Source organism: Triturus cristatus, chromosome 5_1 (genome assembly GCF_964204655.1).
Source record: "Triturus cristatus chromosome 5_1, aTriCri1.1, whole genome shotgun sequence".
NCBI lineage: Eukaryota > Metazoa > Chordata > Amphibia > Caudata > Salamandridae > Triturus > Triturus cristatus.
Genome location: NC_140587.1, coordinates 6,541,393 through 6,564,746, shown reverse-complemented (window position 1 = coordinate 6,564,746; position 23,354 = coordinate 6,541,393).

Sequence of the window (23,354 nt, the reverse complement as noted above, 5' to 3'; positions counted from 1 at the left end):
CAGACACTGGTGCACCATTAGGCTATCTCGAATTGTCCTTTGGGTTGCCCTGCATCCAGTAGAGGCAGAACCTCTGCAGTGGCTACAAGAGATGCGGCTTGGGCTCTTCCAGCTTAAATGTCCCCAGTGCTCGTCTGGGAGGTCAGCCAACTGACCATTGGAGCCTCTGCTTTAGACTGGGACCAGTAATCAGATTTTCCCTGAGCAAGACATTCAGAAGGAGGGTCACATTCTCCGAGCCCAAAGTGCATCTTGTGCATTCGCTCCAGAGTCACAGCCTCTCTGTGTGCTTCCCATGGGTGCAAAGTGGGCTTCTTCTTGTCCTCCTTTCAAGTCCAGTGAGTGCAGAGGGTCAACATGCCAGGGGTGCCATATTTATCCCAGGAAAGTGCCCTCAATCGACCATGCAGTCACTAGCCAATGGGCCACTGGGTCCCCTCCTACCTAGTGACAAAGTTCCTGTGATGTGTGGCATCTAGCTATCTCAGAGTGCTACATTCTTGGCCCTTCAAGATAGCATGAGCCTTCCTCAGTCATGAGGAGCAAGGTTGCCCACCCTAGAGAAGCATCTATCTGAGGGCAACACGCCCATGGTAAAACCAGTTTGAGGCAAGATTCCCCTTTCTGGCCCTCTCCATGCTGTCTAAAGGATCAAATGGCATCCTGCTGAGGGGTATTGTGCCAGGCGGCCCATCAAAGGCAGCTTCCCCTTTGAAACACACGTCTGGGCTAACCCCTGAGTGGCCAACCTAGCAAAGGAGGTGACGCCTCGCTGCTGCAGCGCTGCCTTTGGTCCTGAGCCCGGGAGTCATTCACTCATCTCCAGAGGCGTTCAGAAAGCTGTCTGTGGGTGTCTACTTTCTGAGGCTGCTGGATGAGCAGAGCACAGAGTGGACATTTTCTAAATGTTGCCCACGTTTAATAGTGACATAATATCGTGCGTTGGCATCAGGTCGCATTTAATGCCATGATTAAGTTGATACCTCACTTGGCCCAGTTTGGCAGTCCCAGTCAAAAATTATCGGGTTGTGATGCCATTTGTTAACTCCTGATTAGCCAATGGGGCTACCAACTTTACCCACAGCAAATGTACTATTTTTTATTGTAAAACATATGTCTCACTTAACAAAATATATCTCCCTGCAATAGGACTTTATACGCCTTCCTAAGGGGAGACTACATGTAGTGTTAAGGGATAAGTTGGCTTTTTCATTAGTTTAAATGAGAAAGTTGAACACTCTCGGGGCTGATTTAGAGCTTGGTGGAGGGGTTACTCGATCACATCGGTGATGGATATCCTGTCTGCTAAAATATAAATCCCACTACATCCTATAGGATTTATATTTCAGTGGACGGGATATCCGTCAGAGTTGTGCTGGAGTAACCCCTCTGCCAATCAGGGCCTGTGTCTTACATGCCCTGGGTACCATATACTAGGGACTTATAAGTAAGTCAGGCCTTCCCAATTAGATGTGTCCAATTCAACATGCAAGTTGTATAGGGTTGAAACACTTACACTGATGTTTAGTTAGTAGCACTCAGAACATTTAAAAAAAAAACAGCAGCTTCAGTCCAAAAATGTGGAGGTGAACATACAAAAAGAGGAATTTCATTACATGCCCCCCCTCCAGAGGAAAGGTGAAGAGAAACTTACCACTTATCCTGGTGGTTATCATCATCTTTGTGGAGAAACCAGGAAAGGCCATCTGCATTGGCATGGCCATTTTGAGGTCTATGTTCCACTGTAAAGTCCATTTACTGTAGGGAGCTGGACCACTTCAACAGTTTCTGGTTCTCTCCTTTCATCTAACAAGAGACTTTCATACAAATCTACTTATTTACTTCATGAAATTGAAGACGCCCTCTACGCAGAAGTCTCGGCCAAACTCCTGAAACGACTTAAACGCATTCAAAACACCTCTGCATGCCTGATCCTCGACATCCCTCACCGCAGCCACATCACACCCCACCTGAAAGACCTGCACTGGCTCCCTGTCCACAAGAGGATCACCTTCAAGCTCCTCACCCACGCACACAAGGCACTCCACAACACCGGACCAGCATACCTTAACAGAGGACTCAGCTTCTACACCCCCAACCACCAGCTCTGCTCAACCGACCTCGCCCTCACCACAGTCCCCCGCATTCGAAGAGCGACCTCTGGTGGCAGATCGTTCTCCCACCTCGCCTGCAAGACCTGGAACACCCTCCTCATCCTCCTACGGCAGGTTTTACGGTTTTACGAAACTCAATTCCTTTGCTAAAATCATACAAACTAGAGATGGCCTTCATCTCGACGTCGTGGAATTCAATCTGCTCTCGCCTAAGCACCCAAAGGGGCCAGATAATGTTGGCAGTCTGTATATCGTTGACTGACTGACTGATTACATTTTCAGATTGTTCACATGTCCAGCTTGCCATTAGAAGCGGAGATCAAGGTGCTCTGGGAGAAATGAATAAAACTGGAGGGTAAATCAAGACGTGATAATATTCATATTCTAAATGTGAGAGAACATCATGAAGGTGAGGTGGTCAAGTAACCTCAGACCTGAAGGTGAGGAGGTCAAGTATCCTCAGACCTGAAGGTGAGGTGGTCAAGTATCCTCAGACCTGAAGGTGAGGTGGTCAAGTATCCTCAGACCTGAAGGTGAGGTGGTCAAGTATTCTCAGACTTGAAGGTGAGGTGGTCAAGTATCCTCAGACCTGAAGGTGAGGTGGTCAAGTATCCTCAGACCTGAAGGTGAGGTAGTCAAGTATTCTCAGACCTGAAGGTGAGGTGGTCATGTATTCTCAGACCTGAAGGTGAGGTGGTCATGTATCCTCAGACCTGAAGGTGAGATGGTCAAGTATCCTCAGACCTGAAGGTGAGGAGGTCAAGTATCCTCAGACCTGAAGGTGAGGTGGTCACGTATCCTCAGACCTGAAGGGGAGGTGGTCAAGTATCCTTAGACCTGAAGGTGAGGTGGTCAAGTATTCTCAGACCTGAAGGTGAGGTGGTCAAGTATCCTCAGACCTGAAGGTGAGGTGGTCAAGTATCCTCAAACCTGAGGGTGAGGTGGTCAAGTATCCTCAGACCTGAAGGTGAGGTGGTCAAGTATCCTCAGACCTTGTGCCACTTCATGCTTAAAGATGTCCAGATGTATGAGATCCCTATTACCCACGGGATTAGGGTTGGTGCACCAAGGAATGTGCTATGGACACAACCAAGACACGTAATAGCCAAGCTGGTCTCCTCCCAGCAAAAGACAAGATAAAGAAGACGCTTCAGGAACAGTCTTTTGACTTGTTTTAGGAATGTTCCTCGGCCAATTTGAGCAAGCGAAGATCATTAACACCGCTGACTGCAGAGCTAGTTAGGACGTAAATCCAATATAGGTAGGGCTTTCCATTTGCAATTAGACACAAAATCACAAACTGTGCTTATAGTAGAAGAAGCTCAGGAAAGTCTGAGCATCTTGAGAGAACAACCCCTCGTAATCAAAAGAAGAAGACGTATGATGATGCATGCTATAAAGGAAATGAGAGAAAACTAGAGTGAGAAAGACGACACACAAAGAACAAGAGGGATCAAGATCATAGAACAACTGAGCCTATGTTAAGTATGATGCCACCTATGAGTTCAGCATGTGCTCGGAAACCATACACGCTTACCCATTGGTATATTAAGTTACACGGATCTTGAAAGCGCGACTTATCGTCGGAGGTTTATCAGGGCACTGGAGCAGGTGTGAAGGTTATCTGATGGGGGTTAAATGAAAAGCCAGGTCTTCTTGAGGAATTCCAGAAGTGAGGAGGAGGCCCTCAATGTGTAGATGGAGGAAGTTCTACATTGTCGGTGTGGGGTCGGAGGTTAGGCCTCCTGTTGTGTTTTTGCGTGTGCAAGACATTTATGCGAGAGAGAGTGGACAACTGTTTTCGAAAGATACTGGTAAAATAGTAAAAGCTGCAGGCCATGTATCAATATTGGTCAAAACACTAGGACTCAAGGCCAGCACCCTCTTCTCTGCCTTACATTCATTCTTACATCTTCCCTGTGTGTAGCAAGTTGTATATATCTATATATTTATTTGTTCCCATTTTTTATTACTCTGCAGAAAGTGCTCCCTTAAAGACTCTGCCTCCCCATGTATGATAGCTTCAGGCACTTGTTTTGCTCTCAGCCCTTCCCTGTGATGACCACACTGTGCAGCTTCTTCTTCTATATCTCCATTTGATCACTCTCATTGCGTCTCACGTTAGTGGCATTAGCTCCGATGTCAGCCCCTACTCCAATTGCATTAACACTAGTGTGGGCGCTGGCATCTTGTAAGCTGCTCCCTCCTTGATATAAGCTGCTCTTTACTTGCTTCTTGAACACTGTGGTGCTGCTGAGCCTCAGCACTATCCACAGCAATGCGCCTCCCAGAACGTGGATTTACATTTATTTGAGAATAAGAATCTCCCCGAGTCTCCTTATTCAAGTTCAAAGAAGGGACTTATTGTCTTATGTACATCCACGGCCTGGGGGGCACATTGCTGTTGATAGTCTACATTTGTTCCAGCCTCCTGAGCTGAATGACTCCCCAATAGGAGACTCCCGCCGAGCCTCAGGTCAGCAGTGACTCCCTGACTAGGGCCCCAGTCTCACCTTTGCCGTCTCCTTCAGTTTCAATCGATCTTGCTCGTGTGGGCTTTGGATACTTTGCCTGGGGGGACCACCTGTTGAACCCTCCACCGTGCCTTGTGTGTGGAACTGCTTGAGGGGCTTTAGGGTCTGTCCCTCTGATGATGCGCTGGAGCTCTGCCCCCTTCAGGGGGGTTACCCATTCCTCTAACTCAGGGTCCAGTCTTCTCTTCAGTGGCCACTGCCAGGGCCACTGAAGGTGATTAGAAAGGATAAGTGTGGACAGGTGGGGAGAAGAGTGCTGATAGTTGAAAGTGGAATGATACAAGTCCTCCAGTTAGAACACTGTGAGAACCAAATGCTCCTGTGTGGGGCAAAGACATCAACAGAAAGAGAAGCCACTGTTAGAATATGATACGCATTGGAATCATTAGGTCTGTCAAAAGACAGCTAAAGCCATCTTTAGCAGAGGATAAGACAAACACAAGAATAGGGAGGAAAGACATTGAACTCAAATAGATAACTTAGCTATCCAATCATGAGCCAGAGGTGAACCAAAGCGCACAGTAAGTATATATTATGTGTTAGAATCCGGGTTCTCTGGTTGGCACAGGTAGGTACTTGTGACAAGCAGGGAACTTTTCCTCTAGTCAGGGTAAGGGGTTACACTACTAAAACAACCCCTGCTCACCCTCTAGGTAGCTTGGCGCAGGCAGACAAGGCTTATCTCAGAGCGTTATAGGTTAAGCATTTGTGAACACATACAGTAACCAAGTGACAACACTACAAATGGACATCACACAGGTTTTTTATTAAAAATAAGGATTCTTTATATAGAGTTACCACAAGACCATTAAACGACAAAAATACACAATACTGTTAATTTAGATGGTAGAAGTTTGCTTAGTTCTCTTAAGTTCTTAAATACGACACTTTAAGTCAATGTACCTTTTAGATGCGACACGCAGGGCAACGAAAGTGTTGCAATGATGTTGATGCAATAAAGTTTTTGGTGCAAAGAAATAAAGACGTGAAGATCTTCCAGATGCGTTACGCTTCTCTGATGTTGCGAGAAGACTCGACTCGATGCGTCGGCTGCAGTGGCGTCACCCTTTACGCGATGCGATGACAGCAGCTCCGACGGCTGCACGCTTCTTCCTCGATGCGAGACTCTTCTCTTGATGCGGTGCAATGCGCCAGCTACGATGGCGCCGCGCTTATTTGGTGTTGCGAGACACTTCTTGGATGATGCGAGACGCTTCCGCTCGATGCGATGCTGCAGCGGCGACAACCTTTACGCGATGCGACGACAGCAGTTCCGACGGCGGCACGCTTCTCCTTCTTGAGTCGTGCTTCAAGCTCCTTGCGACACGCAGTCCCTCAGAAGGCCCAACAACAGCAGCAGGCACTTCCAAAGAACTCTGGGGAGCTGGGGGTGAAGTCCACTGGTCCTGGGACTTCGTTCATGGGGCAATCTGAGCACAAGACAAGCTCAGCACAAGCCCTTGGAGATCTTTTAAAGCACAAGTTGAAATAAAGTCTTTGTAGTCTTTCTCCTCTCCTTTCAGAAGCAAGGCAACCACTGCAGGACAATCCCCCAGGTCAGGGACAGTACTCCTCCTTACAGCTTTCCCAGTTCCTTCTCCTCAGGCAGAGGTTGTTCTTGTCAAGCAGGATCTAATTTCTTGGGAGCGGGTCAAAATACTTATACCCCTAATTCCTTTGATCCTCTGGGGTAGAGGGGCCTTTGCCCAGTTCAAACCAGTTCCTGAGCACTTTGTTGACATGACTCTGACTTTCTATTCAGGTTGCAGGGCAGAGACATCAGCCGCTCCACAGGAGGTGGAGCCAGCATTGTGGTGGCAGAGCACAGCCCTCTTCAGAGTCCAGGTGCACTCCTCCCACCCATCTGACTGCCAATCTTCCTATTCACCACCAGGCTGCCTAGCCCTGCCCCTCTGGGTTTCCCCAGCCCTGTCACTCACACAAACCAGACAGGCAGATACACATCATAGCAGAGGCGGGCTGAAATGGTCAGGCAAGCAAATACCAACTTTCTAAAATTGGTATTTGCAAACACAGAATATTAAAATAAACTTTACTAAAAGATGTATTTTATTATTCTGAGTTCAGGCATACTAAACTCGAATTTCTACCATGTTCCCTGGGTCTGTTAAGATCATAGAATGTAACAATTCTAACAGCCCATTCTGGCCTATGGAGAACAGGTAGCCTTACAATAGTGAAAAACGAAAATGGCTGTAATTCACTATTAGGACATGCCACACACATCAGGGCTTGTCCTACCTTATGCTTACAATGCACCCTGCCCTTGGGCCTACCATAGGGGTGACTGATATGAAGTTAAGGGAAGGTTTAGGGACTGGCAACTGTGTGCACTTGCGCAGTCAGCATGACAGTACCAGGCTGCACGCAGGTTCTGCAATGGCAGACCTTAGACATATTTTACCAGGCCGCTTCTGTGGGTGGCACAACCAGTGCTGCGACCCCACCAGCGGGCATTTGTATTTACACGCCCTGGCACTCCTGGTGCACTTTACTGGGTTCTGATAGTAAACCAAATAAGCCAATCATGGAATCCAACCAACATATACATTTTACATAGGGAGCACTTGCACTGTGGCACCTGTTTGGCAGTGGCACAGTGCACTGAGCGGCCAACACCATAAAAACACATGAGGCACAGCGACAAAAAGTGGAAGGGAGACTCACGCCAAGGTGCCAGGTCTAACAATATGTATTGGAAACCTAGGTCTGTAGACAGACGACTAAACCCGTCTTTAGGAGAGGATGGGACCAACAAATGACTAGGGAGGAAAGACATTGAATCAAGAGTATACAACTCAGATAGACAATTTAGCTAACCAATCATGAGCAAGGGGTCACCCAAAGCCCAGCGTAAGTACATGAGATGTGTTGGAAACAAGAGGTCTGTCAACAGCTGGTGAAAGTTGTCTGCAGCTGAGACCTAGAAGATCTATTGACAGGTTGAATTGCTGGCCCCAGAGAAGGCGTCTGACTCTACTTTGAAGCTATCTTGAGATAATCTTATTGATCTTCTGTTTGATGTTTACGAGACCAACATCATTTTAGGTTTGAGATCGGAGACGGTGAGTCTGCCAGGCCCATTATAGTGTTTTCACATCAGTCTTACTTTGAACACCTCTGAGGTTTGGAACACCGACTATAAACACGTTTTTATGGATCTTTCCCTTCAGAATTCAGAAGAAAGACAAACAGAATCTGTTTCTCCTGAATGTAAAATTATAGACTCGTCCCAGACCCCTGAGCTTCGGATCTATATATAAGTTGTGCTCCAAGACTGTTATTATGCTGCCCCAGATCAAAACAATCACTTTCTTTTTTCTATAAGAACTCACCGCAGATAATGCCGTGCCTGGCGCTTTTTTACTGCTTATGTTGAACACATGTGTTCTGCTGGAAGGCAACAGACTTTTAAAACCTAAGAGCAGGGGCGGCAATACAGAAGGAGCTGGGTCTATGATCTGCTTGATGTAAGGTGAGTGAAAATTGATTAGCACAATATTGTTCCTTTGGGAATTAAACACCACATCACTTCTGCCAGAAGAAGCCTACACTGGCTTTGAGAGCACAGCAGGCACAATCAATCAATCAGGGACTTGTAAAGTGTGGCTACTCACCGGTGAGGGGCTCAAGGTGCTGGAGTAGGGGGGCTGCTTGTCGGACTGGGCGGAGAATCATTCAAAGAGCCAAAGGTCCAGGATGTCGAATACCAGCCCAGCTGTGGCATTTTGGATAGTCTGTAGTTTCTAGGGCTGTTTCTGTGTGATGCCGGCGTAGAGTGAATTGCTGTAGTCGAGTCTGCTGGTGATGGTTACATGGGTGACCATTTTTCTGGATTCTGGGGGGATCCATCTGAATTTCTTTCAAAGCAGACTGAGAGTGTGGAAGCAGGCCGAGGACTCTGCGTTGATTTGGTGGTTCATTGTGAGTGATGAGTCTAGTACGATGCTGATGTTGAATGCGTAATTTGTCGGGGTGGGGGGAGATCCCCGAGCGGCTGGCCACCATGAGTCATTCCAGGCTGAAGGGGGGGTCTCAGGAGGAGTACTTCGGTCTTGTCTGATTTGAGCTTGAGGACGCTGTCTTTCAATCAGGTAGCAGCAGCCTTCATTCCTCTGTGGAGGTTGGTTCTGGCAGTTGTGTATCATTGGTGAGGGAATGCTGGGCATCATTGACGTAGGAGATGATGTTGAGTCCCTGGCTTCTAGAGATGGCTGCGAGGGGGGCCATGTACATGTTGAAGAGGGTGAAACTCCATAGCTGATCACTGTGGGTTCTGAGAGGAATGAAGGTAGTCTGACTCGCTGGGTCCGGCTGGTGTGGAAGGAGTGGACCAGTCCAAAGCCTTGTAGCAGATGCCGACGTCATCGAGTCTTGTGAATAGTGTGCACAGGGAGATGGTGTTGAAGGGCTGCGGTCTTACACCGGTCAATGATGGAGCATAATGTCATCTGTGGCTGCGAGGAGTGCAGTCTTTGTGCTATGTTTGCCTCAGAAGCCGGATTGGGAAGTGTCCAGGATGTAGTTCACTTAGATGAACTCAGAGAGTTGGGCGTTGATGGCCTTCTCGATGACCTTGGCTAGGAATGGGAGAAGTAAGATCGGTCTGAAGTTCTTGAGGTCTGTCAGGTCTGAGATGGTTTCTTCAGCAGGGAGTTGACCTCAGCGAGTTTCCAGTTGTTGGAGAAGGCATTAGTTTCTTTGGAGCAGTAAATGGTCCGGAAAAGTTGGGCGGAGATGGCGGCAGCTGCTCTGTGGAAGATGTGATACAGGCAGGGATCCGTCGGGGCACCTGAGTTGATGCTCTTAATGGTCTTGAGCGTGTCCTCTGTTGTGAGCGTGGTCCAGCAGAGCACGGTGTGTTAGGGTGTGGCTTGGTTGTGTGTGATGGTGGAGGGTGTGGTGTCCAGGTCTGTTGTGTCGAAGCTGTGGTAGATCTCCTGATCTTGTGGTGAAAGAAGGTGCTGGGTTTCTTGCAAAGGACTTGGGAGGGGGGCCCATCTGTGGTCTTACTGTTGAGCCTGGTGAACTCCTTGTCGATGGCAAAGAGTTATTTGCTGTTGTGTGCCTTGGCATTGATCTGTCTTAGAGGGACATCTTCTTAGTAGTTTTCATCATGCAGAGGTGTGCATTGATGGCGGATTTGAAGGTTGCATAAGTTTCCGGGGTTTTGTTTTGCCTCCATCTCTTCTCGAGACGTCTGCAGGTGTGTCTGGACTCGTGGAAGGAGGGATTGAACCAGTCGGCCTTCTTGGAGTGTTATTTGCCTGGTATTTTTGTGAGGGGTGCCAGGGTGTCGGTGCAGTTGGAGATCCATAGGTGTAGGTTGGCGTCCATGGGCATGTGAAGTGGTTGTGCTGAGGGAGTTGACTAGAAGTTTTTTGGTGGCCTTGATCCAGCTGCGACCGGGGAGGCGGTGTTGGCGGTGGTGTACTGTGGGCATGGTAAAGGCGAGATGTATGCAATGATGGCCGGTCCAGGAGCCTATAGTGGTGTGGCTGTAGTTGATGTCCCTGCTGGTGGAGATGATGGGGTTGAGCATGTGTTGGCTGTGTGGGTCAGTGCGGTGACTAGCTGCTTAAGTCCGATGTTGGCGAGTTTCTCCAGGAGGGAGGTGGTGTTCTGGTCACTAGGGTTGTCCAGGTGGAAGGTGAGGTGTCTGAGTGGGATGTAGTCGGTGGATGCGAGAACCTGGGGTGAGCTGAAGGGGGTTCGGGCTGGGGGGCCTATAGACCAGGGTGACATGGAGGGTGGTGTTTGGGTTGGTCTGGATCTGGAAGTGGAGGTGTTCCATGGTTGCCGTTGGGTTGTTAGAGTGCGTGGTCTGTCTGAGTGGACTTTTGTGGACAATGGCAATGCCTCCTTCTAGGCGGTTGGGCCGTCCTTGAGGATGATTTTGGAAGTGTCGGGATGGTCCAGGTTTCCATGAAGAAGGCCCTGTCAGGAGAGGTGGCGTCAATTTAAACTACACTTACAAGGGTACAAATATACTGCACAATACTAAGCAGGGATCATTGGACTGAGCTCCCCATAGTGCCTGAGGGTCAGCTCATCTCAAAAGGAGGCAGGGCTGCTTCTACTCCGGACTCCTCAGCTTCGGAATCACTTCTTGTAAAACTGCTCCACGCGCTGTCTGCGCCAGCCTTCAAGAAGGCGCTGAAGACTCACCTATACTAAGGTGTATGATGACCACCTGCTCCAAGCGCTGTCTATGCCAGCCTTCAAGAAGGCGCTGAAGGCTCCCCTATACTAAGGTGTATGAAGACCACCTGCTCCAAGCGCTGTCTGCACCAGCCCTCAAGAAGGCGCTGAAGGCTCCCCTATACTAAGGTGGTAAAGACCACCTGCTCCAAGGGCTGTCTGCGCCAGCCTTCAAGAAGGCGCTGAAGGCTCCCCTATACTAAGGTATATGAAGACCACCTGCGCAAAGCGCTGTCTGCACCATCCGTAAGGACACAGGAATGAAAGAGTGGCGTCTTCCACTATTCCTGCTGAAAGGTTTCTGCCTAAATTTTCTCCCTTCAGAGTCGAAGGAACCACAGCTGTTACATTTATAGGATGCCTAAATAATGATACGAGAACTTTGTTAAGTGACTAAAAGGAAGGAGAGATGGTACAGGAGGCAGGCTGAGAGAGCCAATAACAGGATAGAAACCTAGAGCAAGATAGAAGGTGGGTTAAATTAGGTGGGTTATTCATGAGCTGTGGAGGAAGATTTCATTAAAGAAGGAAAAAAGGCTAAGAAGAGACAGAGACAAATAGCTTTTCCTCATATTGACATAAACAAAAGTGCGAGCAACAAACGGAAGCCAGGAGCTCTTTGATAATGAAATTTGATTATATGACTCGGGCTGAATTACACTAAAGGCGCATTTTCATTGTTTGTGCCGGACTCTCCAAACAAGAGGTGCGCCCTGTGCAAACAATGAAAATGGGCCGTAATAGAGTGAATGCACTGCCCCCAGGGCAGCCGTGAACTCGTGCTGCCCCCTGGGCAGCGCATTCATACAGAGCGGCTGCTTTGAAGCCGCTTTGTGTTTTCACACTGCAGGTGGGTTTGAAGGGGGAATAGAGATCAGTGAGTGACTGCACCCGCCTACAAGGGAATGTCTGGGGGGTCCGTGGGACTCCCTTTCCCCCTCCAGAGAACTGCCATCAGGGGGTGCACTGTCAGTGCACCTTGCTTGAGCTCCTTTGCCTCGGCACCCACATCTGTAATACAGCGCAGGCGCAGAGGCCTAGGGATTCCCTCATTTGCATGGGGCACACCCCATGCAAATGAGGAAATGCCTCCTAAAGGTAGCACTGACGCTTTATGTGCACCAGCGCTATCGCATTACAGATGGGCTGCACACGTCTGCAGCCTCTTCTGTGATACCATTATGCCCCAGGGGCGCGTAAAGTGGGCGCAAATGCCTGTTGCACTCCTGTGGCACTTTCTGTACTAGGGCGTCTTATCTATAAAATAATTCAATTCAAAATTAGATACATCAATCACAAGGCTATCAATGTCAACACTGTCTCTACCCTGCTGCACTTCACACAATCTTCCTTGATAAGACTACCGGAGGTCTGGTAAGATGACAGGGATGAAGGAGGTCTGGTTAGAGAAACGAGAGTTCAATGATACATCTACAGGAGGTCTCCTTAGAGACATGAGGGTTCAATGATGGTTCTACAGGAGGTCTGGTTAGAGACACAGGAGTTCAATTATACATCTACAGGAGCTCTGGTTAGAGACATGAGGGTTCAATGATGGTTCTACAGGAGGTCTGGTTAGAGACACAGGAGTTCAATGATAGGACTACAGGAGGCCTGGTTAGAGACAGAAGACTTCAATGATAGGTCTACAGGAGGCCTGGTTAGAGACATGAGAGTTCAATGATAGGGCTACAGGAGGCCTGGTTAGAGAGACAAGACTTAAATGATAGGGCTACAGGAGGTCTGGTTAGAGACACAAGAGTTCAATGATAGGTCTACAGGAGGCCTGGTTAGAGACATGAGAGTTCAATGATAGGGCTACAGGAGGCCTGGTTAGAGAGACAAGACTTAAATGATGGTTCTACAGGAGGTCTGGTTAGAGACAGGAGAGTTCAATGATAGGGTTAGGAAGTCCAGTTATAGAAGACAGCTGGTTAAAACATTATGATACAATGGAGCACTAAAGGAGGCTGGGTACCAACAGGAGATTAATGATAGTGTTAAGACACGTCTGGTTTGAGACACAAGTCAATGATATGGCTGAAGAATGTCTGGTTAGCAATATAACAATGATTGTGCGTCACATTTTAGGACTTTGTTGGACTTTAGCTAACCATAGAATAGAGTACCACAGTAGAATGTGGCACTCTCCTTCCTATATGTGCCTTTGTGTGAGTCACCCACATGTCTCTTTGTCTTTCCAGCTCCGAGGATGTTGGTGAGAGCACTCCTGCTAACACTGGGCAGAGGTTCAGTCAGGAGACATTGATCATTCACCAGAAACAGAAGATACCAGCTCAGATTTCCTGCTGCTAAATCATGACTGAAACAACTACCAGCAAACAATGATCTGAGCACACCCTTGTTAAAGTCACAATGTGCCTGTGGTTTGCCTTTTACTCCATCGCCTTCATGTGCGCTTCTTGTGATGTTTCACCTTACACTCCCGGCTGTACCTTGACAAGCAGTGATAAACCAGCCTACTACAAGGAGGGAGATCTCATGGTGGGAGGAGTCATACAGATAAACACACTCAATGTATATGTGGGGGACGCCCGCTCAGGGTTTTACTATCCACCCTGGTACTGTGCAGAGTAAGTCCTATATAAGAGCACTAATCATGCATTCACCACCGTGGTCCTGTGAAGAGTTTTTATGTATATGTGCATGTTTACATGGTTTATGTGTGAGCCAGATGATTGTTTACCAAATAAGTACTTACATAAAAATAAACACATGCAATAGATGGGGGCAGGGTGATGTTGCTGTCACTAAATGACTTCCACCAATGAGGTGGAGTTCAGTTTTGTTGATGTGGTTATGGATCTTGCTGTTGCTGTCTATGAGTCTGGATCCGAGGGGCTCCATGTAATGTTTGGAGATCACAGGTGAGAGGAAGGAACACTGAGGTTCTCCTGCAGGAGGCAGGAAGTTTCTTGGATCTTGCATGAGTTGATGGTAGTTGGTCAGATAGAGAGAGAACCATTACAGGACTAAGCCAGAGACATTCTCGAATAATAGTATCATTTGTTATTGTACAGTTGCTCATAGCATCCTTCTGCCTTATATCAGCACTTACAGCAGTTGCTATTTTTACTCAAGTAACTGATAATCAGTTTTCTGACTGTAGAAGAAAAGAATCCTGAGGTGACCTTGCAGGAACTAAAATGTGTGTGCAGTTGATCACCACATGAGTTAGCAGTGAGGTTTGAGCTCACAAAACCACTTAGTGATCAGCTCACTGGGCTATCTCCAAACACTGATGCCAATCACTTGCTAGTCTGATCCTGTTTTACGGCTTCCACCTGCGTACATTTTGAGTTCTCTAAAATTGAATGTCACTGGTGCAAAGTCCACGTGCCAAACTGCTTGCAGTCATTTCATTTCTTCTGGTAAGCTCTGTATGTTTTGTGTTGAAAGAGACACGAGTCACAGGTTTCCTGATTAGTGCTTAGTATGATTATGGTGTTGCTCAGTAGAGGATGCACAGTTGTCTTAGGGTTTGGGTTCCACCATCCCCCTGCCAGGGTTATGACACTATTGACTGCTGCATCTGGATCCGAACCTCATTGGAAGAGTAAAGACATTGGCCCAGGTGGCCTGACCAACATACCACATGTGTCATACAAAAGACTGGGCAGATGCTCCACCCGTACAACTGGTACTGTGTGATAGAGGCAGACACTCTCTCCCTATAGAACACAAGGAGCAAGTCAAGGTTTCCCCTCAAATGCTTGCCATGTATAAGTGGCTATGGGAAAGGAAGGTGAACTTTTTATTTTCTATCTTCCTGAACCTCCCCTATCGCTCCTCAATAACTCCCTCTCCATGGGCATTGTCCCTAACCTCTTCAAGACTGCGGAAGTTGCACCCATCCTAAAAAAAAGTAGGCTCTGACCCTCTTGTACTCAGCAACTTCCACCCAATATCGCTGCTGCCCTTCCTGGGTAATATTTTAGAGGCCCATGTAGCAAACTGCCTGAGCACATTTGTGGAACACTCCCACTATTTAGACTCACATCAAGCGGGCTTCGGGCCTGAACATTCTGCCGAGTCTATTGTTCTGGCGGTTCACGATGAACTCAGGAAGGGGGCTGATCAGAACATCGCGCAGGAACTAGTGCTCCTGGACTTGTCGGCAGCTTTCGACACCGTCAACCACAATTTATTGGTTGATCGGGTCTAGAGTGCCGGCATCCGGGGGCTCCCGCTAAAATGGATCATCTCCTCCCTCAACGATTGCTACCAAGCGGTTCGTCTTTCCAATTTCTCCTCTGAGAAAAAAAGACTGACCTGTGGAATCCCCCAGGGCTCTTCTCTTTCCCCTCTTCTTTTTAATCTGTATATTTTTCCCCTGATTTTAGATCTTCAGAAGAGAGAAGTAGTTACTTTTAATTACGCTGATGACCTCCAGCTTATCTTCACCATAGACTCGTCACCCTCCTCCATGGAGGATTTTCAATCGACCATGAATTTCATCAGCAACTGGATGAACTTAAACCAGTTAAAGCTCAATCCTGATAAGACGGAGCTGGTTCTCACAGGGACCTCAGCCAACCCTTGGAACTCTAACCTTTGGCCCCATTCTTTGGGATGCCCACCCTCCCCAGTCAGCTTGGTTCAAAAGCCTAGGTGTCACAATTAGTAGTGACCTCACCATGAAGGCCCAGATTAATCCGGTGGTCTCTGTCTGCTTCTTCCTCCTGCGAAGATTTCGGAAAATTAGCAGATTCCTCTTCTTTGAGGCTCTTACCCAAGTTACCCTGGCCTTAGTAATGTCACATATCGACTACGCCAACTCACTGTACACCGGAATACCTGCATACCAATCACACCGTTTACAAATGGTACAGAATCAAGCCTCCAGGCTTGTTTACAGCCAGCCAAAATCTCACAACGCGAAACCCCTGCTTAAGAGTCTCCATTGGCTCACAGTGACCCAGCGCTGTCTCTTCAAACTTGGCTGCCTGATCCACAGAGCCTTGTCGTCCCATGGACCTGTTTTCATTGCTACCAGAAATCAGCGATAAGCCCCTCTCCTGTGTTACGTTCTTCTAGCCTGAGTCTACAGACCCCTTGCTCATTCAAACGAAAAAAAAGGTGGCCTAAGATTCTCGACCTTGGCGCCTCAATTCTGGATTCCCCTCCCCCCCCCCGAATTGCGCCAAGTTCCCTCCTACCCTCAGTTTAGGAAATCCCCTAAGACTTGGCTCTTTTCCCAGGCCTATAATTAATTAACTCTCACTGCATCTGTCTATGCATCTCCGTTTAAGTGCCAAGAAACCACTGGAGAACTTGCGCTCAATAAATAATTTTATCATCATTATCAACTTTGGCTTCAATTGAACATTGGGAGGAGCCGGCTCTGCCCAGAGCTGGATGCAAGTGAGCCCTCTTGCCCGTCCAATTCAAACCTTTCCACGCACAGGAGCTCTGCATGTCCATGAAGAGAGAGTACCAGGCTAAGGGCAGAATTCAGGGCTGAGGACTAGTTTCATAGAATTAGAGAGAAATATTGTCTCATGTACCAAGAAGCAGAGTTTGATTTCCTTGCCTTTATCTTAAAAAAATGGTAACATACATTAAAAAAATATTATATACTTTTAACACATATACTAACTGTAGGAGAGTAGGATCTGCTTCACATGGGTACCCCCACTTTTTGCTGGTGCTTCACTGTTTTTCGACCTTAGTCTGGCTGTGGCCCTGCTAATCAGGACCCCAGCCTAGCTGCTTCCTCTCTAAAATGGTTTGCATGTACATTAGGTACATATCTAATTGGACTCTGGAGTTCCTTAAAAGCCCCTAGTATGTGGTATACTATGTACCTAGGGCATAGGTACCTCTGAGGCTAACCAAGGGCTGCAGAGTGTATTATGCCACCCCTGGGAAGCACTCCAAAATGGCTCCACAGGTCTGCTACTACAGCCTGGGTAAGGGTGTGCTTGCACCCCTTACTGTGGAATAGGCTACCTATATCCACATATATATACAGACACATATAAACCTGTAAGTCACTCCTATGGCAGGCACAACATCCCAAATCACTTCGGGAGAATTTACCCTATGGGCAGTTCCTTCGTATTTGAAGGAATTGTTCCACTCGTGATAATTTTGAGGCACATTCCAAAAGTCTCAAAGAACAACTAAGAGAGAAAGAGTATCCAAACAAATTGATCAAACGAGTATATAAAAGAGCCTCTAATAACAATCGTGAGGCTCTTTTAGAACCCCCAGTGATGAAACCTCCACTAGGACGTCTGACCTTTGTAACTACCTTTTGTACTCTGACAAATGTTATTCAGAAAAGTGTTCGGAAACAGTGGCGCATTCTGAATAGCTACACAGATAAGATACCATTACCATTGTTCTTTGAAAAGAAGTACCAATCTAAAAGATATATTGGTCCACACTCGACCAAGATATCAGAAACACACAACAGAAGATACTCTATGGGGCCTACCACCAGTACAGGGCCACTATCCCTGTGGCTCCTGTGCTATCTGTGCCCAGACACAACTGTTGACATCGGCACTTCAAAACCGTGGGTACAGAAGAATTTCACGAATTGCAACAGTGAAAACCTGATATACCTTATTATGTGCCCGTGCCAACTTCAGTATGTAAAGTAACAACAAAAATACCAATACTGATATTACACTTTTACTCCACTTTTTTTATGTGGGGACATTTTGAAAGGAAACAAAATGAACAAAGACCTTTTATTCAGTCGATTTAATCAATCTATTTTGAATATTTTGCTTTCAATTTGCCATATACTCATGGTGTATTTCCACGATTTAGATTGGGCAAATAACACAAATTAATAGCTGTACATATATAGACATATTTACATACTGTATATATTACAACACATTCGTATCAACATTCACTCCCATACCAAACTGGACAGTCCAGAAACAAACATACTCTCAACTAATACATTCAATATTCACTTCAGAGGCATGAATTAGAATAGGGCCATAGGGAAGTGTTACACTCTATAGAAAACAACACAAAGATTTCAAGTGGTTCTTTGAGTCCTTTAGGCCAAAGGTTTAGGGTCGACGCGTTTCAAGCCCCTTCTACAACTGGGGCTCTCATCAGGACCTGGGAGCTGTGATTGGTGTTCAATAGTGCTTCCACCAGACCTCTTGTTGTCAAAGATGTGTAGAAATGTTGAAGTGGAAATACACTTACTCTTTTTCCTTAAATTTACGGCTTTCACAGAATGTTCAGCACGATAGCCGTTAAACTAAATAAATCCCCGATTGGTGCACGGTGAACACATTGATACAACAGGACTGTAGCCCTGTATAAAAAATATATAAAAAAATAATATACATTTCTGTTTAGACTAAATACGCATTTAGACAAGAAAACTACAAATACCAGCTTCGATGATGTCACTTTGTAGTTTTTACACACGTAATCTTCGAGTGCCAGAAGTTCTACCGGCTTTTTGATCATTTACAGCTGGTGTTACTTTGTAACGATATAAATGAATGCTGACCCGTCACGTCCGTTACCTCCATCCCAGCACGAGTCCCTGTCGGAGGTACCGACGGACAGGTACTGACATGTTTTACTTTTTTACATTTTTTCCGTTTAGCATGGCAATCCTCTGTGGTTTCCTACAAGATCGAACGCACTTAATTCTTGGCGTTTTTTAAATACGGATGTTTTTCAAACAATGTCTATTGTTCTTAAATAATATTCATTGTGCCATTTAAGACGCTTTTTGAATTACATTCACTGTGCCATTTAAGACGCCCCCTAGAGTTTGAAATTCAATATATTTGTCTTTGTCACTATAGCGTCTATTGAACGAGTAAAAGAGATCAAATATTTGCTTCACGAGGCTGCTAAGATAGGTAAGATGCAGCTATTTGGTTGTTCTATTCAGAAATAGTAGCGACATGATTGTTGGTTGTAAAGTTGAAGGGCCCAATTTTTGGACATCATGTGCTAGATAAGCGCTTCCTCTTTCTCCATTTCTGGATGTGGTCTTGGAGTTTTGAGATGTTGTGTTGTCTCTTGTGCCTAAACGCGGTCTTTTGACCTTAAATGCCATTTGTTGAATTCTTGATAGTCCTTATATTTAAATAATAAAATGGACTTGTCTAAGCATTTTAGTTCTCTGCTATCTAGAGGAAGCAGTTTCAAAGTTTTCAAATTTTCTTCATTGGCTCACGTTTATTTTCAGAGCGGGGCCTTTCTCTTGACTTGAGCTGGTGCCAAGCGAGGTGAGGTCTTTTCCTCAGAATGCATTGGTAAGCATTATTGTTTTTTAAAATACCGTCATAAGTGGGGCCGAAAGGTGAAAGTACAAAATGTCAAGTGATAAATTTCATAAATTAATTCTGAACACACTTTTTTGTTGTTTTTAGATGTTTGAATACATCAAGCTTACATTGAGGAATTGAAGACAGCTATTGAGAGTACAGTAGTAACCCATTATTCCTTGCGAAGCCTACTATTAGAAGCTTTGATAATGAGGTCCAGAAGAAAGCCAGGGATATTCATCCTGAAGACTGAAACATGTCGACCAGAAACAGGAGCAGTAACTATCTATAACTGCTCCTCCTTTTTCATTTTTTCATACACAGCTTTTAGATAGGAATGCGATTGACTAGATACCAGCAAGAAATATATAACTTGTTGTTTGTCTTTGGCTTATTCTATTTTAAAAAAACACTCATAAAATTCTCTTTGTATCTTGAACTGTATCTTGGCAGCAAGATCTTTTCCTCTTTTTTCTTGATTGACACTTGATAAGAGGATACGACTCATTCATATCTCCTCTATGCTAAAAGAGGTCTTGAGAAGAGTTGGTTGGTACCCCAGATGATGACACTGGGCACTTTGAGAGTGTAATGATGGGATGCTAACTATCCCTATTGAGTCTTTTCTTTCACCCTTTTGTTCTTCACCTTTTGTACTTGGTATTCTGTATGCTTATTCACTTTTCAGTTTTTGGAGCAATTGCTAAGTGGCAACTTTTTTGAATTGTATCTAGAGTTGCAGAAGTATAGACCTCGGATTTTCTTTTTAATTCAATGTTAAGAAAGGGGGATTATAAATCCGTCTAGGTCTTTAAAGATTCTCCCTCAGACCCCATTTGTAGTTGTTTTGTTCAAGTGGTGATTCACAGTCAGGAAAGGGTAAAGGCTAAAAGAAACCTTGGTGCAAAATATGTAAACAGAAAACTCACTGGACTAGTGACTGCACCAAGGCCAAAGAAAATACTCCATCCCCCACCAATGCCCCTAAGGCACCTGCTTCCCCATAGTGCAGTTACAATTGGTGGTGGGAATACACAGATTAAGGGTGTAGTAGGGTTGACCCTGAGTTCTGAGATGGACTCTGGCCAAGTCAGAGTTCCAACTCAGGCTGTGCTTGTCAGTGATGGGGGCATGGATATGTCCTCCTTTGTGAGCCCCAGTAACTTCGGCAATGCTAGCAATGTCAGAACAGACCATTCTCTGGCAGTTGTTAACTTCTCCTAGGGAGGGGTAACTGGCCCTAAGAAGGTTGTGGTAAGTGCAGACCTACCAGTACAGTGCTTGCTTGGCAATGATTTAGAGACTTCAGCTTGGGCTGAAGTGGAGCTCAGGACACATGCAGAAATGTTAGGGATCCCTGCACATGTCTTTGCTGTGACCAGGTCACAGGCAAAAATGTCTAAAGCTGTCCAGGCCCTGGATTCTGGAATAATGGACCAGGTGCCTCACACGAGGAGTAGTAGTAGGGTTAAGGCAGAGCCTGACTCAGAATGCTGATCAGTCTCCTCAGGGAGATGATGTTGAGCCTGAAGAAGGAACTGTCCCAGAGGAGCTTGAACCTGACCAGGTTGAGTTACTGGGGACAGGGGGCCCTTCCAGGCCTGATCTGAGCCAGGAGCAGAAAACCTCCCCCTCTCTTGAAACCCTCAGACAGCAAGCTGCTGATGAGGCTGCTGGGAATGCTAGTGGCACCCATAAAGTTTATTGGGATGATGGACTCCTATACTTAAAGAGTAGAGACCCCAAGCCTGGTGCATCCAGGAGGTTGGTTATACCTCTGAAGTTTTGGTGTTTCCTATTGACACTAGACCATGATATTCCCCTAGCAGGACACTTAGGCCAGAACAAGACTTGGGACAGAATTGTTCCTCACTTTCACTGGCCCCACATGTCTAAAGACACAAAGGAGTTTTGTCGCTCCTGTGTAACGTGCCAATCCAGTGGCAAAGCAGGTGGCACTACAAAGGCCCCCCTGATACCACTACCTGTGGTGGGGGTGCCCTTTGAAAGGGTAGGGATTGACATAGTTGGTCCCATGGATCCCCAAACAGCATATGGGCACAGATTTATACTGGTGGAACTGGATCATGCCACCAGGTATCCAGAAGCAATTCCCCTAAGGACCACTACAGCACCTGTAGTGGCAAGAGCTCTCTTGAGTGTGTTCTCAAGAGCAGGCTTTCCTTAGGAGGTAGTATCTGACAGAGATGCAAACGTTATGTCAAGTTACTTAACTACTATGTGGAAGGAGTGTGGAGTGAATTACAAAATTCACCACACCTCATCACCCACAATGCAATGGTTTAGTTGAGAGATTCAGTCTGCTATGGAATTATTCAGTCTGCTGCAGCATGTTGCAGTCTGCTGTGGTGTGGTTCAGTCTGCAGTGGTGTAGCTCACTATGCTGGGATGTGTTTCAGTCTGCTCTGGTATGGTTCAGTCTGCTGTGGGGTGGTTCAGTCTGCAGTGGTGTAGCTCACTATGCTGGGATATGTTTCAGTCTGCTCTGGTATGGTTCAGTCTGCTGTGGGGTGGTTCAGGCTGCAGTGGTGTAGCTCATTATGCTAGGATGTGTTTCAGTCTGCTCTGGTATGGTTCAGTCTGCTGTGGGGTGGTTCATTCTGCAGTGGTGTACCTCACTATGCTGGGATGTGTTTCAGTCTGCTCTGGTATGGTTTAGTCTGCTGTGGGGTGGTTCAGTCTGCAGTGGTGTACCTCACTATGCTGCGATGTGTTTCAGTCTGCTCTGGTATGGTTCAGTCTGCTGTGGGGTGGTTCAGGCTGCAGTGGTGTAGCTCACTATGCTGGGATGTGTTTCAGTCTGCTCTGGTATGGTTCAGTCTGCTGTGGGGTGGTTCAGTCTGCAGTAGTGTAGCTCACTATACTGGGATGTGTTGCAGTCTGCTCTGGTATGGTGCAGTCTGCTGTGGGGTGGTTCAGTCTGCAGTGGTGTAGCTCACTATGCTGGGATGTGTTTCAGTCTGCTCTGGTTTGGTTCAGTCTGTTGTGGGGTGGTTCAGTCTGCAGTGGTTTAGCTCACTATACTGGGATGTGTTTCAGTCTGCTCTGGTATGGTGCAGTCTGCTGTGGGGTGGTTCAGTCTGCAGTGGTGTAGCTCACTATGCTGGGATGTGTTTCAGTCTGCTCTGGTATGGTTTAGTCTGTTGTGGGGTGGTTCAGTCTGCAGTGGTGTAGCTCACTATGCTGGGATTTGTTTCAGTCTGCTCTGGTATGGTTCAGTCTGCTGTGGGGTGGTTCAGTCTGCAGTGGTGTAGCTCACTATGCTGGGATGTGTTTCAGTCTGCTCTGGTATGGTTCAGTCGTAACGTAACGTAACGTAATGTAATAATAGCTTTATTCGATTTATCTAAAAATCATAAAAGCATACAGATACAATTTATGCAGACAGTTAAAAAACATTTTCCATATAAACAAATTACCAAAATGGATAAAAAACATTACTCGCAAGGGTTAAAAAAAAAGTACAACAGTGATTTGAATTAATCAGTCAAGATTGACATGTGTTAGTTACCTCATAGAGTTTCTAAATTTCATCACAGACATTAAAAAGCGAGAAACAACCCAAATAACATCCACATCTTCTAAAAGCAAAATTTTTAGGTATGCCGATTTACATGTTTTTATCCCCCAGCGTTTGAGAAGGGGTAAGAGGAATAATTTCCTCGGACTGGTGTACAAATTACAAAAGAACATGATGTGAATGTTACTTTGTGTGGAATGGTCATCGCATGGACATATTAATTTCAATGAGGCCCAGTCATTCTGTTTCGGGAAAGCAACCAAGCGGAAGAAATTCCCTAGGCGCAGCCTAGTTAGGAGCATGCGGGCATAGGGTGCCTTTTCAGTTCCAAGATAAAATTGTAGGCCTTCAGTAGGGGTAATTTGCTGATAGTTCAGGGTTGTGCCTTTGAGTTTCTCGGTATCCCATCTAGCGCTCTCTAGGTGTGTAGATAATAGCTTTTTGAGGGCCGGTCTAGTCAAGGTTTGTAGGGTCTCTGGCTCGTTGTAAAATTCAGGGTGTCCAATGTTAGTAAACATCGCTTGTACGTGTCGCAGCCACTTAATTTTTGCAACACCGTCCAAACCCATGCAGTCTTCTATGAGATTTCTATTCAGATAGCACTCCTCTGTGGTCCAGATCTTATACCAAAGCAGACAAGGTGATATTTTTATAATGT